The 18,972-nt window shown below is 40.3% G+C and overlaps 1 pseudogene; it reads right to left on the bottom strand.

The window, feature by feature from the left end:
* The window catches only part of LOC149192637 (amino acid permease 2-like), a 63,202-nt pseudogene extending 46,714 nt beyond the window's left edge, over positions 1-16,488 (bottom strand).
* Between the last annotated feature and the right edge of the window lie 2,484 nt (positions 16,489-18,972).

The raw sequence follows: 18,972 nt of genomic DNA, 5'->3' as shown, positions 1-18,972 counted from the left end.
TTTGATGCCACAGCATGGTCTTCTCTCCAGAGACCACTAGATTTTTTGCTTCACTTCCAGGAACCACAGAACTGTTGCACCCTTCAACAACAGTGCTACCTTGCAACTTGTACAGAGTTCCAGTCTGAACTCCCCGCATCAATACCGGTGCTCCCCGAACCATCTTGCAGGTATCCTTCTCGAACACTATTTTTACACCTGCATCATCCAACTTGCTTACAGAAATCAGATTTCTGGCTAATGTAGGAATATGCAGAACACCCGAAAGTGTTCTAACCCTTCCACTTTGCAACATCAAATCTACTTTTCCGCGACCAACGATTCTAGCCTTCCTATCATCCCCTAAGAAGACATCACCACCATCGTATTTATCATACTCGCAGAACCACTCTCTATGGGGAGTGAAGTGAAAGGATGCACCTGAGTCAATCAACCATGCCTCATGATCTACATGTGTACTTGAAGAAGCCAAGTACACATCCCCACCTTCATCTGAGGTGGTTTTCACCTCTGCAGAAGAAGCATCATCAGATCCCTTTCCTTTATCAGGAGCTTTATATTTACAGTCCCTTTTGAAGTGCCCTTCCTTTCTGCATTTCCAGCACACCACCTTTACAGGTTTTCCTGGAGATTTAGATCTCCCACTCGATGACTTATTTTTGTTTATGTTCTGGGACCGTCCTCATACAGATAAGGCATCACCATTCTAGCTCTCCATATTTTTCCGTCTCATCTCCTTCGTCAGCAAGGATGAGACTATTTCATCAAACTGCAAGGCAGTTGCATTGCTACCTATTGCAATAACGAAACTATCCCACAAATCTAGTAGAGAACACAACAAATTGATGCACTTATCTTCATCTGAAATTTTAATATCAATAGATGCTGTTTAGATGCTCTGTCACCAAGTCTCCATCTTTCATCCTCATATTATACAATTTTTTCCGTAAGAACAGTTTATTCACCAGAGACTTAGATTGGTACAAAGTCCCTAACTTGTCCCACAAAGCCTTCACCATAGCTTCCCCTGATACATTCAACAATACTGAACCTAAGACACACAATCGTATTGTGCTCTTTGCCTTTCGATCCAACTTCTTCCATTCTTCATCAAACACTCCCGTCGGTTTAGTACCCGATTCTACCTCAATCCACTGATATTTATCCACCAACAGATCCTCCATCTTGAGTTTCCACAACTCAAAACTTTGACCATTAAATTTCTTGATCTATATCTTTCCACTGCTCGCCATCTTCTTTCACCACCAAAATCGATCTCGCAGATCTCCCACTGAACAGGGTCTACCACAGGCTCGAGCGAAACCCCTCAGCAACAAAGGTGTCCCCTTGAAGCCAAAATTGCTCTGATACCAAATGTAGATTTTAACCCCGTACAGAAATTACCTGCATACGAATTCTAAAAAACAGAAAATAAATAATGCGAGAGCATAACACATAAAACACATATACACAGAGATTTTCCCCTAGATCCCAAAACCGGGACTACCAGCTTGATTCTTGATTATATTCCTTTCAATGTTATAATACATATTTATACATGCCGAAGCATCCAATACCATGGACCAAAAAACCATCACGTCCAAAACCATGGACCAAAAACCATCGCGTCCAAAACCATGTGCGAAAAACATGCACAAAACCATAGGTGGGTCCGCCCAACCTAACATAGGGTCCAAAACCAAAATTTTCCGAGGCGCTACCCTAGACCCCATAAAGTGGGGTTATGGGTGCCTCAAACCCCCTATGACCTCGCCCCCTCTAACCCCCGATTAACTACGTGGGCTAGTCGTGGAAAGAATATAACACAACCCAACAGGGAAGGGACCAAGATGTGTCGGAGTTCACAAACATTTTTCATACCCTTCGCACACAGTTGGGTATCAAGGACTCTGAGCTACATTTGGTACTCAAATACCACAGCTGCCTACACAGATACATCCAGGAAGAGATGGAGTTCCTGAACATCTCCTCGCTCGGCATGGCGTACCGATATGCTGTCAAAATCAAGAAAAAATTCAAACAGAAGAAGCGAGACTTTGGATCTGCAAATCCGAAGACCAAAGGACAAAGCCAAGGCAGGGTGACCTAAGACAACCCGTTGAAGCCCCAAGAAAAGAACAACACCAAAAAGTCAAAGAAGGACACAGGAAAGTGGTGTGAGTTCCACAAGAGCCCCACCCACAACACAAGTGAGTGTCGGACCAAGAAGTTGTTGGTGGCCGAGTTGAAGGCTTCAGAATCAGATGCATGTTCCGACCTTGAGTCAGAACCCAACAAGGGGAATGGCAAAGGTAAACAAATCATTGATGCGGAGCGCAGCGTAATTGTTGCCACTGCCAAGATCCAGAAGAATGAGCCTGAAGATCCAGAGGAGGGGGAGTGTCTTTTCCACTCACAGATGTGGTTGTAGGGTTCGCCGCTACAATTCATTATCAACAGTGGCAGCCAAAAGAACCTCATTTCAGCAGAGGTCGTGAAGCGGTTGGGCCTACCGACTACACCACACCCGAAACCATACAGTATTGGGTGGCTTCACCAATGTCAAGATCTACGAGTTTTCCAACAGTGTCGCCTTCCCTACAACATCAAGCCCTTCATAGATGAGGTATTGTGTGATTTTGCACCTTTGGATGTTTGTGATGTACTATTTGGCCAGCCATACTTGTGGAGGCGACATGCTGTGTATGAGTCAAGGCCTCGCGCTATTATTATTACTTTGGGTAATTCATTATACAAGATACCGGAGGTAGCCCCACCTATTGCCACCTCTTTGATCTCTACTAAGAAATGCAGCAAGATCGTCTCCCAGACTAGGAAATTCATTTTCTGTCTGGTTCGCTCCCAAAGTAAGGGGAAGATTGTAGCCACATCCATGACCCCCGCGAAGGGTTCCTCCACGCAGCAGCAACAGCAAAGGGATACGATCATGACAGAACACAGGAACAACTTCTCCTCACCCATAGGGGTACCACACAAGTTTCAGGTGGACGACAAATTCTGGTTGCATCTACAGAGAGAACACCTGGCAAGAGCCCATCAGAAGCTCAGGCCACTCCGACATGGTCCTTACAGCATTACCAAGGCTATGGGAAATAATTCTTTGGAGCACATCATTCCTCCATTCCTTTGCCTGTACCAAGTGTTCAATGTGTACCGCCCCCAACCATGCTTCCCACCATTACTGGGCACATCTGAGATTGCAGAACAGCTCACTAGAGACCAAGTTCAGCAGATGGAGGAACTCAATGCAATGGGGACCATTGCTTCCTAAGGGGGGAGGAATGATCCAGGTGGATGTTGGTGGCCACCCACCTATACCACTTGGACCCCCATAACTGTCTCTTTTAGTTTTTCAATTTCCGTAATTGTAGCACAATTTACTATTTTTAGTAGTTTTTTGGGTCCTAAACTTCTGGAGCCGTTTTCAGGCCCTAAACGACGTTTTTTGGGAAATTTGGGAGAAACATCGGTCCATGGATCAATGTTGATGTTGCTCTTCCCAAAGTTGTAGTGCTCGGATAGATCTTTCTAATGAGCTATTGTATGCATCAAACGAAGATCAGGTGCCAAAGTTATGACCTCGGGAAGTTGAAGTACCAACTTACCCAAAACGGGGCCCACAATTTGGCGTTTCATCTTCTAGGTTAGGTTTTGGGATGTTAAGGGTTTTCCATTGTTTCTCAACAATAAATAGGCCTTTGAGCCTCATTGTAACACAGTTTAGAGGCATATAGCCCCCACATCTCTTCTCAGAGATAAGCTACCATCGCCCTAGCTGGTTTATTTCCATTTCTGTTTGTAAGCATATTTCAGTATTTTACTTTAATGAAATTAAGTATTATTTCCATTGCATATCTGTATTTATTGTTATCGCTATAATTTGTTGCGTTCCTATTTAAATCTGGACCAAAGGCCTACCTGTAGTTCCGCTTTCCTCTCGTCTCCCTTGTATCGATTCCATCGCTCCTTCCTGTACTTAATCCGCTTGAGAAGTACCCTGTAAACACAACAGAAGACAAAAACTGATCAAAGAATACGATCCATTGAATACAAATGAAAGGAATCAGAAGCAATTCATACATATAAGAATTATGAAGGAACACAACATATGGAAAAAGGTTCAAACACTTTATTAGATAGTAGAAGGAAATACAACCATCAATGTCTGATTCAAAGTCATTCCTCCAGCTTGGATCCCATCCACATCACATCAAAAGCATGACAAACTTGTAGCATCACAACACTTGCTTCAAAGCCAAATCACATAGCAGCATTATCTCCTTATAATTCAACATAGTCCAGCTAGTCCTTGATCACTTAGATGAGTGGTCAATTTATAGGAAGAAGAAGGAGGTTTTGTCATAAATGGTGGCATTGAATGGCCTTCCATACTTATAATTAGTTCCATGGAGGAAGGGATGAGAGGATAGGATGCATCTTAACTCATTCCTCATCCATTTTCGAGCTCATAGGAGTAGATAACTAAGGGAAGCTTCTAGATGAATCCAAGAGATAAGAATATTCCCCAAACCCCAATTGAATTTCACTCAAATTCGCCTAGCACGGCCTAAAGAGGGCTTAGGTGCTCTGCAGAGCACCATGACAGTGTATCTACTTGCGCTACAGAGCACCCTGGCAGTGTATCTACCTACGCTGGTCCCTTTAGATACCATTTCTGGATGTCTTAGGTCATGAAACTTTCTGGGAAGGAGGCATTTAAAGGGATGACTTGTTTAGGGAATGAAACAACTAAATTTAGGGTTTGATGAGCCCTAAAACACTGATCTGAATGTTGGGATTTGATGTGCCCAAATGGATCTATAATAGAGACACTTGATTTTAGTTCTACATTATTGATTGCTAATTTGTAGCAATATATTTCAGTTAATTTGAGTTATTGTCAGTGTAACTAGTTCTCAATGTTAGTAGAACTAGTGGACATTCAGTGAAGAGTGTGTAACTTTTTTCACACTAAGTGATCATCCATTTAAACTGATCAATTAGCCTAAATTAACTCATGCATGCAAAGAATTTGAGTTGCCTAGTTGAGACTGGAGTTCAAGGGCAGTGTACTATAATTTATAGAATTTCCAAGTTATATAGGTGGTGCATGCAGTCAAAGAAGGGCCTAAAGGAATTGCACAATTCTCAATGAGTAATTTCCCTAATTAATAGGGGGCTAATTCCTCATCAAACAACACAAGGAAATAGGAGGTTGGCAAGCTGAGAAATTTGCTAAGTATTGGCTTGAGTCAGTATCTGAGGCAGTGAGATAGATTATACTAGTGCAAATGCTTTTCAGGCTTGAGAAAGCATTGTATTTCTTCTCTATTCTTTGATTAATGCAATACAGATAGTGAGGAGTTTTGAGCAGTTACTTTCCCCTAGATAAATCTCTATGTATGTGTGTTGAATCTTGATGCATGTTAATGATTTTTGTTCTCGATCATGATTTTATTTCTACAAATGAGTAGAGTAGCTTCAAGTCTTATGATCTAGTAAATTTCATGAGCAGTTTTGAATCTACACATTAAATTTCTACATGGTATTAAAGCAGGAATCACAGTAGAGAAGAGAATTTGAAGTTATCTTTGCAGGTGGATCGAATTTGCGGGATCAATTCTTCAGAGCTAGAAAGATGGATTTCTATGGACTATGACTCAAGTATGCCCTTGAGGGTAGATCGATTTATGTTGATTGGAAGGACAGGATGGAGCCATTGTTGGAAGGTAATGTGCTGAAGGAATTCATATATAATGATATCATGAATCCTCCAACATCTGATGCTCAAGATCTAGCAGAATGGAAGAAGTGTGTAGACAAGGCGAGGAGGATCATATGGAGGGAGTTCAAGACCATATTGTCTCAAATCTCCACGAGAAAAAGACTCCATATGCAATGTGGCAGACCTTTACAGATTTGTTCCAAAACAATAGTGATCACATGAAGTTGGCACTGAAGGACAAGATTTGGAATAGTAAGATGCAGAAGGGCAACACAATTTGATAGTACCTCAACAGGTTCACACAGTGTCATGATGAACTTGGTCAAGTTGGTGTTACTGTATCAGAGGATGATCTGGTAAGCCTAGCACTTCTAGGCCTTCCCAAGAACTGACACAACTACCAAGATTCAGTAAATGGGAGGGAGAAGCTACCAAATTGGGAACACCTTTGGTTTGATTTGGTATAGGAGGAGATAAGGTGGAACACCAGAGACGAAACCTCATCCAAGGGTGATGATGAGGAGAATTGTGCCTTGGCCGGAAAGGCAAAGAAATAGAAAGGGAAGAAATCCCAATCCAAAGCAGAATCGGGTCAAGGGGAAAAGAAGAAAGACTTGTCCAAAATCAAGTGCTTTCACTATCATGAACTGGGACACTATGCCATGAAATGTACACACAAGAAAGTAGGCAAGACGACCACAGAAGGAGAAGCGTGTGAAGCTTTGGATTCATAGTTTGAACTTGATTTTACCCTCATTGCATGCATGGCAAGCATAATGATGGGTAGTGTGTGGTATCTCGATAGTGGTGCCTCATTCCACATGATGGGCAACAAATAATTTTTCAGTGACTTGGAGGAGAAGGATCTCTAGATGCACATCGAGATGGGAGATGATGGAAGGTATAGCACCATCGACATTGGTACATTTACTTTTTAGAGGGAGTCTAGCTCCCCTCTTAGGCTCAAGGATGTGATGTGTGTACCTGGTCTAAAGAAGAATCTAGTTTTAGTCGTCATGTTGGAATACCGTGGCTACGATGTGATATTCAAAAAAAGAAAGGATTTCTTGAGAAACATTGCCACGGGACAAGTGAAGCAAATTGGGGTTTGAGTGAAGAACCTCTACAAATTAGATGTGGGATACTCTGCAACATTAAGCACAAAACAAGAGAAGGTGAAAAGTCAAGATGTCAGTGAATTATGGCATAGAAGACTTGGCCATTTACATCATGGTGCTTTGAAGATCATGCAACATATTTCTACATGCCTCCCCAATGGAGCACTAGAGTAGTGGGATACATGCAAAGGGTGTACATTGGGGAAGTACACAAAAGCCACCTTCAATGATCAGGACAACAGGGCACATGCAATCCTTGAAAGGATCCACTCTGATGTATGTGGGCCTTTCTCGACAGCCTCCACTACCAAGCACATGTATTATGTTATATTTGTAGATGATTTCTCACGGAAGTGCTGGATCTACTTTATGCAGAGGAAAGACTAGGCATTTGCCAATTTTTTTGAGTTTAAGGCACTTGTTTAGAAAGTGATTGGTAGGAAAGTGAAGGCTCTCTACAGCGATAACAATGGTGAGTACGTGTCAAATGAGTTTAATTTTTTTGCGCAAAGTAAGGCATTTGACGGGAGTTGACAACACCACATAACCCACAACAGAATGGGGTCTGAGAGGAAGAACAAAAGTATTGTCGGAGAAACATAGGTGATGTTGCATGACCAAAGCCTACCTCTACACTTATGGGTTGAAGCATGCAACACAACCATCTATTTGCATAATATGAGTCCTCACGGGATTCATGGCATGAGTACACTAGAGGAATCTTTTTTAGGGAAGAACCAAATGTGTCACACTTCAGGATCTTTGGATCATCAGTTTATTGTCATGTTTCCAAGGAAGCAAGGAAAAAGCTAGAGCTGATAGCAGAGTTGGGCATATTTTTTGGGTACACAGATACACCTCAAAACTATAGGGTGAACTTTCCATTCCTTAAGATGAAAGTGGTCAGACATGATGTGAATTTTGATGAGAATAAGGAAATGAGGTGTTCTCTTGAGAGGGAGCTTCATTTGTAGCCTGATCGTGAGCTTTTGGCTTCAAAGGAAGAACCTCAGGAAGTTATGGAGTAGCCACAAGTAGAGGAGGAGAGAGTGGAGACATCCACTCAAGAAGAGACATCCAGAGAAGGAAGGAAGCAGACCAAGGAAGCTAACATATTATTGCAGGATGTTAGAGAGAATGTGGGAGCACCCACATCACAGCGCAGGTAGAGGAGATCACCGGATCAGTACACTGGGTACATGGCTCTGATGAGTGAGCTAGTTGAGACAGAACCATCCTCATTCGAGGAAGCAGTGTAAAATCCAGTATTGGTTAATGCTATGGTAGAGGAATATGATTCCATTATCAGAAACAATGTTTGGGAAGTGGTCTCAAGACCAACAGACAAATCAGTGGTTGGTTCAAGATGGATTTACAAGGTAAAGCATGCAGTATATGAGAGCATAGAGAAACACAAGGCCAAATTTGTGGCCAAAGGGTTCTCTCAGGTGGAGGGATTTGACTACGATGAGACCTTTTCTCTAGTAGCAAGGTACTCATCCATTAGGTCAATTCTAGCATTGTCAATGCAGATGGGGTGGAAGATCCACTAGATGGATGTGAAGACAACATTCCTCAATGGAATTATTAAGGAGGAGCTGTATATTGAGCAGTCGGAGGAGTTTGAGACCTTTGACATAGAGTCGCATGTGTGTAGACTCAAGCGATCGTTGTGTGGACTCAAGCAAGAGCCCCTTTCTTGGTATACCAGGATCGATATCTATCTCACCGGTTTGGGCTTCACCAAAAGTGAAGCATATGAAAACCTTTATCACATTGTGGTAGAAGGTAGATTATTGATTATTGTTTTATATGTCGATGACTTGATCCTTACTAGTGATGAGAAAATGATCAAATATTGCAAGGAGGACCTTACAGGAGAGTTCGAGATGAAAGACATGGGACTCATGCATTATTTCCTCGGTTTGGAAGTATATCAAGGATATGAGGAATTGTTTGTATCTCAAGGCAAGTATGCCAATGAGATACTAAAGAAGTTTTGCATGGAGAGTAGCAAACCCATGGACACTCCTCTAGCAGGTAACTAGAGGAAATAGGATGCCACTTCAGGTGAGGAAGTGGAAGCTACCATTTACAGGTTGCTTGTGGGTTCACTCATATATTTGGTAAAAACGCGACCGGAAATGTGTTATGCAGTTAACAAACTTAGTCAAACCATGGTTAAGCCAACCAAACTATATTGGAAGGAAAAAAATTATGTGTTGAGATACCTTAGAGGCACTAATTAGTTTGGTCTTTGGTACAGACAGACAAAGGGAGTGAATTTGCAAGGCTTCACAAATGCAAATTGGGTGGGGAGTCCATCAGACAAGAAGATAAATTTAGGAGGACTTTTTAGTGTTGGGCCAGCAACAGTTTTTTGGTACAGCATGAAGCAGAGATCTGTGGCACTCAACTCAATGGAAGTAGAGTAAATGGTTGCAAGTCAAGCAACATGTGAGGCTATATGGATGAGAAATATTCTTGTTGGGTTATTTGGTAAGATGATGGATCCTACAGTGATTTACCGTGACAATCAGAGTTGTATAAAACTCTCTAAGAATCCAATATTTCATGATCGATCCAAGCATATCGACATCTGGTATCATCATCTATGAGATTGTGTGCAGAGGAGGATTATGTTGTTGTAGTACATTCCGACAAAGGAACAAGATGCAGATATTTTGACAAAGGATTTGTCAAGAGGAAAATTTGAATCCCATAGAAGAAGGATTTGGTTATATGATAATCCCTTTCTTGCTGAGAGGGAGTGTTGAAAATGTAGCAAGAAAATCCTAATTTAATTTTTCCTTAATTAAATTAGGAGAAATTCGAATTTCAATTTCAGCAAAATACTTGGAGGTAGTTAACTAAGGTGGCATAGCTCTTGTCACTCAACTCAATAAATTCTAGTTTGAGACACTTGAGTTCAATTCTACATGATTGATTGCTAATTTGTAGCAATTTATTTCAGTTAATTTGAGTTATTTCCAGTGTAACTAGTTCTCATTGTTAGTAGAACTAGTGGAGGTTCAATCAAGGGTGTGTAATTTTTTTCACACTAAGTGATCATCTAGTTAAACTGATCAATCAACCTAAATTAGCTCATGCATTCAGAGAATTCTAGTTACCCAATTGAGATTGGAGTTCAAGGGAAGTGTACTATAAGTTGTAGACTTTTCCATGTTGTACAAGTGGTGCATGCAGTCAAAAAATTTTCCTAATTAATTTGGGGGTAATTCCTCATAAAATAGCGCAAGTAAATAAGAGCTTGGGAGGCTGAGAAATTGACTAAGTGTTGGATTAATTTAGTTTTTGAGGCAGTGAGATAGATTATACTAGTGTAGAGGTTGCTCAGGCTTGAGCAAGCATTGCATTTCTTCTCTATTCTTTGATTAATGCAATACATATAGTAAGGGGTTTTGAGAAGTTTCTTTCCCCTAGATAAATATCTATGTATGTGTGCTGAATCTTGATGCATGTTAATGATTTGTGTTCTCGATCGTGATTTTATTTTCGCAGATGAGTAGAGTAGCTTCAAGTCTAGTGATCTAGTAAATTTCACGAGCCATTTTAAATCTACGCATTAAATTTCAACACAAATGTTTAGCAGAGGGAGTACATCATTCAATATCAATTAATTATCCAAATAATGTCAAAATACCAAGATACTAATCAAGAAAGATATGGAGTCAACTGTAGCCAAAACTGATCTTCTTGAAGTCTGTGGAAGTCAACAACAGTCAATTGTTGTCAAAGAATGCCCTAACCAGAGATGAGACAATAGTCAAAATAGTCTTCAAGGAGCTCGATCTTAGAGAAAATTATGTGGCCCCTTTATATGAAAAAAATGAGCCCAAAATAGATATATTAGGAGTAGTCAAACCTGGTCAATGTGGAGGAGAAACCTGCGATCTACTTCTGCAATTAGGCCTTCATTCAAGTAGCCTGGATTTCCTTGAATTTGACACCAATCTCTACGGACTTTTAAAATAAAAATGATTCACCCAAAACCGAATTCAAAATATGTCAAAAATGCCCAAGTCATCTATGGTCAATGTCCTTCAGTCAGCCATGTAATTCGGCCCAATCAGAGACAACCATGTATACTTCGCAAGAGAGAGAAAAGTCTTTCACTTATGAGTTATACAAACTAATAAAAGAAGGAGAGAGAAGATGTATGTTGTGTAAATGAGGTGCCTAATGAGGTTTGAAGTCTCATGCATTTATATGAATCCATGTGGGTGAAAAGGCAATTATTTTTGGCTTCATGAGCCTACTTGAAGTTGAAGTTGGCCTTGACAATTTCACATGTGAGGGATTTTAATTAAAAAATGCACTTCTACTTGTCCAATTTGAGTGATCTTTAGGTCGATTTTTGTCCTCTCAGAAAGAGGAATTTAATGAAATAATTATCTCCATCAAATGAGTTATTCAAAGTGTAATTTAACCGTAGTTGCATAATTTAACACATAGGACCTATCTGGTGTCCTTTATGCAAAAAAATATTTGAATCTATAAATCACCTTTTCCTCCTAAGTCCCTTCTCTGCCACTGTCCGGGAGTCAGTGAGAGTGCCTCTAGATATAATTTTTCAATGGAATGGTGAATCTTACAATGCAACATGGAAACACTGGTGGTTTTTTGTACAAGAAAAAAAACTCAGAGCTCTGTGTTTATTGCTAGTATGGGGTATATGGTTAGCCCGAAATGTAGAAGTATTACAGGATCTATCTATGGTGTCGAATAAGGTGCTTTCATATGCACTAGCCATTTATGATTTAATTTCAGATTTAGAATCTATACCTCGCCCACGCACAATATATGAAGAAGCCATTGATTTCTCTCGCCTATGGACATTTTTTCAATGGGGTTGCTTCTGCTGAAGGAAGTTGTGGGGGAGGAGTAGTACTTCATTTGTCTCAAAACCACTACTTTAATATGAAAACCAGTGTAGGACAAGGAACAAATAATTACATAGAGATTATGAGCCTAAAGCTGTTATTTTTTTTTTTTGCACTTGAGAAGGGCATTCATCAAATTCAAAAATTTGGGGATTCATAAATTGTTGTAAATTTGTTTTCAAACACCTCCAGATGTCATATATTCTCACTAAAACCTATCCTAGAAGAGATTTTTCTATTAAGGCAATCATTTGATGTAATATATGTATGTCACATTTTCAAGGAAAGAAACAACGAGGCCGATGCTCTGTCTAAAGAAGGTGTTGCATTGGTTTTGGGCCCCTGGCACATAGTGGAGTGATACAATGATGTTAAACATGCTTTCTTTCACATGCCCTTTATCAAGGGAAATCTTGATGTAGCCTAAGTTTGTCTCCTTTTCATCATGTTGGCAGTTTATACTAGATGTTAAGCTCAAAGCCAATGTTTTTTGGTGTTTTCTATCATGGATAGTGACTATATGATGTTTTTTATGCACAAACAAGTTTTTCACCGGAATAGCCGCGGACAACAGTATGGTAAAAATTTATGGTTTTTCTTATTATGCACATAGTCTTAGCTATGCATTAGTTACAAGCCTTGGCACAGTCAAGGCAGGCCTTCCTACATTTATGATCTTCATAATGAATAGGTGTCCAAGAGTATGTTTGGTTCATTGTCTGGATGGTTTTTTTGGTCTCTTTGCCTCAATTGAAAACTCATGTTTCAGAAATTGTATTTGGAACTATGTATCTTTTGATAAATTATATGCATGGATGGTCTCTACAGAGTGCCCATGGCACAACCAAAATGTAATTTCGAAATCTAATAGAAAGTTACGATTTTTTCCATGGAAAAATATACATGTGTAACATAAAAGAAAAAAGATGGAAAGGTGAGGTATAATATTAATAGGTGGAAAGGATTCAGGGAAAAGAAAAAATATGGAAAGGGGAGGTATAATATTAATAGGTGGTAAGGCTTTAGGAAAATAGGGAGCTTGAGAAGTGTTTGGATGAAATGCATGTTACCTGTTGATGTATCTTCCCTGATTTAAATTTATAATACATGTATAACACAAAAGAAATAAATGGAAAAGTGAGATACAATATTAATAAGTGATAAGGTTTTAGGAAAATGGGAGCTTAGAAGTGTTGGGATGAAAAGCATATCACCTCTTGATATACCTTCCTTGATTTAAATTTATAATACATATGAAACATAAAAGAATATAATACATGTGTAAAATAAGAGAAATGGAAAATGAGAGGTTGAAAGTGTTTGGATGAAAAGCATATCACCCCTTGATTTAAACATATGTAACATAAAAGAATATAATACATGTGTAACATAAGAGATATACGATGGAAAAGTAAAATACATTGTTAACCGGTGGTAAGGCTTTAGGAAAATGGGTATGAGTTGGATGTGTCTTCTTATGACTCCACCATATCTCCTCAAAAGATATCCAAACTTCATTCGGTGTTGCCAAAGTGTGACCACCGCTGAAAATTTGGAACGCTAATCATCAGCAAAACATAAAAAAAGCATGTGAACTTTTGATGTGTTTAGGCGTGACACCAACATATATGAGAAGATCTGATATTTCCTCAATGTTGCAAAAAGGGACGATTTTAAATTCCACTAATGTCCTATGAGTCATCATTCCCATATTTTAAAATTTTGTAAAAAGGAAACGCTTTGGTTTGCTAAAGCTGAATTGAATGTACTAGATAATTATAAAAACCATTCGGTATAGATCGAATTGCGAATAACTTATATTAACAAATATATTCACGAGTTAAGATAATATTGAAAACGATATTAATGTCATCCTTGTCAGCATGGCCTTAGCTTCTAGTGCGATGTTACAGATTGGGAATTAGTGACATTGGTATAAATGTTGGTTGTAATATGGTTTTGCAACGAAAAGATTAAAATATTATTATTATTAAAATGAATTATATACATATTTATTAAATTAAATAATTTGTTTGATGAGGGTGTTCATGGTTATTGATGATGGGAGAAATTGTCTTGGCTCTAGGCAACGTGATTGCCAATATGTAAGTCTACTTTTGTCAACATGGTTACCAACATGTCGGCTTGACCTAGACAATGTGGCTACCAATGTGTCAGTCTAACTACAGGTTTATTGAGTCGAGAGGCTCATTTTAAAGCCCAGTGTAATGTGTAACGTTGTCCGTCCATCATCAAAATTGAATTAAAATTTTGCTTATGTCCGCCAAAATAAAAATTGTGAAAAATATTCAAAAAAGAAAAAACTATACAAAATATTTAAATAATGTTAGCTCATAAAAAAATTTACACGTGAAGAAATCAGATCCCTCTCAGCTCATGTTAGATCGGTATTTAAGATGGATCTATGTTGGTTAACTCCAGCCTTGCGAGAGGCGTCCACCACCTCGCACACTGCCCTACATTAATCTCATTCATGCCTTTCACTCATCTAAACTTTTCATGGAACATTTTAATTTTGGGGTCTTGGTTATGCTCCCACATTTAGCCCTGTTTCTCTTTTTCTTATTGTTTCCACCACTAATCATGGATATTAGCTATATCTCCTCCCTTTTCTCGCTTCTTATTGAATAGTTCTTTGTATCTTTTCTCGCAGGCTTGTTTTATCACATTGCAGGTAAGGTACATTCCTCAACTTTTGTAGAATCCTTATTGGTCCCCCTGAAAGGTTACAATCTCTTTTTCTGGTTTCATTTCATCCACTCCTTGGCCCTAGGGATCCTTTGTTCAATGTGACTCATTCTTCTATTGGAAACTGCGACACATTAACACACTCATTATTGTTGGGGTAGTGGAGGTTGAGGGGGTATCTGTGGCTTGAGGGCTCAATTTTGTGTTGAGGCTTCTATGCATCACTTTCAAACCCATATTCCCCTTGAGATTTAGTTTGAGATGAATGTTGTGGAGGATGTTGTTCACCATGAATGCTAGGGAATTATAGTTTCAGAGGTTTTGGATGGTCTTCCTGAATAGATTCCCGACACCATGAATATCGAAGGTAGGTAGAACCATTAACTATACATAGTGGATTTATATTGGCACCTAAAGACTCTTATGGGGAAGTATTGGTGGACAGATGGGATGCAAGGAATAATATACAACACAAGCTAGATCTATTGACGTTGTTGCTAATGGATATCGAAGACCATCTTGCTCGCCAAGAAATGGGATCGCTTGTAGGCCTGGCAGCAGTGTCACATTGCAAGGATGAAGATCACCCGATAGACTTGGACACTTCCCTATTTTCATGACTCTCAAGTTCCTTTTATTTGTTGTTTTGTTTGAAATGTTTAGAAATTTTTGGTTTATTATGTTTTTGTTATCTTGGCTTGTTTTTTCGCTTATGAAGACAACAATTTTCTTTTGTAGTAGTTTCTTATCAATTTTGTACATGCAACCACAAAGTATTGGTCACTCATTTTGCTATGCTCTTATTGATTTCCTTATTATAAAAATAGTTCTTATCTTTTATAATTCAATGCTTCACCTCTAGTTTATTTTTGGACAACAACCATCAATTAATTATTGTGTCTCTATTCTAATTTCCCAAATAACAAGCGAAAAACATATAAAAATGAAAAACCGAAAACATATAACAATCCATAAATATTGTAATTTTGTGAACTAAAAAAACCTTTAAAAAAATCATAACTATAAAATAATATTTTTTTGTGTAAATAAGCTGATATATTAGATCACAAAAATGTTACATATGGTTACAAAAAGGGGCCTGCCCTTTTCAGAGGGAAAAGAGAAAATGCAGGCCTGCCAAAACAAAGGACCACTTATATAGGCCCTGTAGCCGATTGTTGTCCAGACAGGAAACGTACTGCGTATTGACTAACACAAACTGAACCTGAGTCAAACATAAACTGAAACAGATAACAAACAACCACACAGGGCTACCAGATAGTAAGAGAGAAACTGCTATCAAAGAAGGCCATTTAAAGGACCGCCGACGCTTACATTCATCAGATATAGAAAATAATAAAAGCAAAGGATAAACAAGAACTATCAGCAGAAGACCACCCACTAGGAATCCTACTGGTCAATTTTAGCGACACCTGGAGAACCAGCATCACTCGGACCAGCGCCATCATCTCCCTTGGGAACACTGTGAGACCTGTCACTGGCATCTGATGATGGTTGTTGTGGAATTATCTTCAGGGATATCAATAAAGACATCGAGCCCATGGCGTATGGACATCTTGAAGAGCAAAATAAATCCTCCCAGGCTCTGAGCAAGCATTTTAAGTTCTTCCGTGAGGGAGTTGATGGTAATCTCCAGCTTGTCCAGCCGTGCTAAATTCTTGGCAGAGGCGGGGGAGTTTGCCTGGTAGGCATCCTTGAAAGCTGCCACTTGCATGCTCATGGCTTTTGCAAGCATCGTTTTCATTTTCCAGGCCTCACTCTGCATTCTCAGGAACTGGGTTGCTCTAGTTGCTGGGGTGCTCGGGTCCGAGATCCAATCTACCTCCTCGCTAATGGCTTTACTGTCCATCCCTTCACTGGCTTTGTTCACCTCAATTTGGAGCTCTTCAATAATCTGTTTTCCTTTTTTGGAGACTGAAGCCTCATAATTCTCCCGGGCTCTCTTTAAATCTCTGGTAGCTCTGGAGCTATGGATGTTGCGCTTAGCCATAGCACGATTGCAGGTGCGAACTATTGAAATGCGATTTCCTATACATGAAACAATAAACACAGGGCTGAGCTCTGAGGAATATCGTAAGCAAGTGAGATCTTTCCCGGTTGGCTCTGTATTAATAGTGAAAGACGTTATGCGAGGGCAACGATCTTAACTGAAACTTCTGTCTTTTCCATGTTTCTGATAGCCTGGATCCCCAACAGGTAACTGACGACATTCTTATTATTACGGTTGAGTGTGTTCGGACTGCCACGCTTGTCACTGAAGAGAAGAGGCCACGCGTACCCCAATTCGTAAAAGGTATGTTGACCTCTATCCTTGTGGTAGATCTTCCATCTTTGCCAATGCAAGCCATAGGACAACCACCAGTGGTGCCACCTCCAGGCATTAAGGATTAGGGAATAAACATTAAAAGCAAACCACATTATTCATTGATGATCGGTACCTTGTAAGCCGTCCTCCTCTCCTGACACGCCTGTGAGGTCTTGCCTTGAGATTTGAAAGCATTTGTCCCGAAGATTAGCACAAGTGACGCTCTGCCAACAGGTTTCAATGTCATCAGTCGGGTGGTCGACCGCGTGGTTGGCTAGGCTATCCACCATTGCATTCACACTACACCTGATTGCCTATAGAATGACTCCATTGAGAGCGGAGAGATGTTTGGTGATGAGCACGGTGACCATGGCTAGGTGCTAGTGCTTAGTAACCTTCTCAGAATGCGAACCATTTTGCATTTTCCTCGTAGCATTAATGGCTAAGAGCAAGTCTCCTTCCACTATAGCTGCCCCACTCCCCAGGCGGATTAGGATTTGCAAACCCTACTCCAGAGCTGCAAATTCTGCCTCGTTGTTAGTGGCTTCCCCCAAAGAATTGTTGTAGATATGAAGAATTTCCCCTTTATCGTTGCGTATGACACCTCCAAGGCTGGTCGGGCCAGGGTTGCCCCAAGAGGCTCCATCAAAGTTTAATTTGTGGAACCCCGGGATAGGAGGTTGCCAGGACAGTAGAGATGGAGCAGGTTGAGGTCTCTGCGCTGGAGAATTGAGGTCAGTTGCAGCACTCATGCCAAATATCTGCAGAATTTTCTTGTCATTAGTAGATAGCCTGTTTGCCTGTTCTGCTTTACTACTGGTAAGGGTAGTTTCTCGCATATTTTGCATGATAATTGTTTTGATGGTATCTAGCTGCCTAGATTCCTTCTGAAAAAATCTTCTATTTCTTTCTTTCCATGTGGACTAGACTATAAAACTGGGGCTTAGCCTCCATAGGCTGTTTACAGTGTCGCAACTAGAATATTTGGTTTTCCAGTTGGCTCTGCTGTCTTGTATGGACTCTCTGTTCTTGTTTGTTTGTCTGAAGATCTCCTCCATCCATACCCATAGTTTATTGGTCCATTCGCAATTGCTGAGGAGATGATTCATTGACTCCTCTTCTTTTTCATAGAGGGGACATCGGGATGGACCAATGAAGCCTTTTTTGCACAGGTTCTCCCAAGTGAGGATATTACGATGCATTAGGAGCCATAAGAAAGTCTTTATCTTCGTCCACATGGTGATTTCCCAAACATATTTTGTGCCAAATCACTTTCTCTTCCAGATGCCTGTGTTCTAAGTAAAGTCTGGCTTCCTTTAGGTTGAAGGTGCCTCCATCAAGTTTGCCCCACCTTAGTTGATCTTCATCCTAAGAGTAACGGATCTTCCTCTTGTCCAGACAAGAGTGCAAGGATAAGAGAAGGTTGCCCATCCCATCTGCCTGTGGGGTGGTATTAGGGTGCCAATGTCTCCATTGTTGGTCCATGATACTGTCAGTCTAGTATTGGTTCACCCTAAGTTTTCCTTGTTCTTGATACCTGTGCTGCAAGGGAAGATAATCAGGACTCTCAAGCTTGGGAAGTTGTTTCCAAGCATCTTCCCAAAAGAGAGTTGTGTTTCCATTACGGATTTCCCAAAAGCAATGATTTTGTATGATGTTCCAATTAGCCCTTGCCATGTTCCAAATGGGGGATCTGGCTGGAGGGTCCATCATTCTAATGAGATCCTGAGGGCGCCAGTTTTCAGCATACTTGGCCTTCCATAGCCTGGCCCAGGGTGTCTGTGGTTCCTTGACCCATCTCCACCAGAGCTTGGCACCACAGGCTTTGTTTACTGTGTCTGGGTCTTGAAGCCCCAGACCACCCAAGATCTTGAAGCCCCAGACCACCCAGGATCTTGGGTTTACAAATTTTTTCCCAAGCTACTAGAGCCCATTTCTGTTTGTCAATTTTTCCAGACCATAGGAAGGTTCTCTGAATGTTTCTGATTTTTTGGAGAACACCTTTGGGAGTCGGAAGGATGGAGAGCATATACTGAGGAATAGCTTGTAGGATAGCCTTAGTCAGGACAAGTTGGCCAGCAAAGTTAAGGACCCTATTAGTCCAGTGATTACTCCATTCTTCGAGGTTGGATAGCAGTTTCTCCCAGTGGAGCTTTTTCCAGGGTTTAT

Source organism: Pinus tabuliformis, chromosome 2_2, assembly GCF_031772625.1.
Source record: "Pinus tabuliformis cultivar Carrire ecotype Pingquan chromosome 2_2, CPIR1, whole genome shotgun sequence".
In the NCBI taxonomy this organism is placed as follows: Eukaryota; Viridiplantae; Streptophyta; class Pinopsida; order Pinales; family Pinaceae; genus Pinus; species Pinus tabuliformis.
This window is presented reverse-complemented; position numbering and strand designations above follow the sequence as displayed.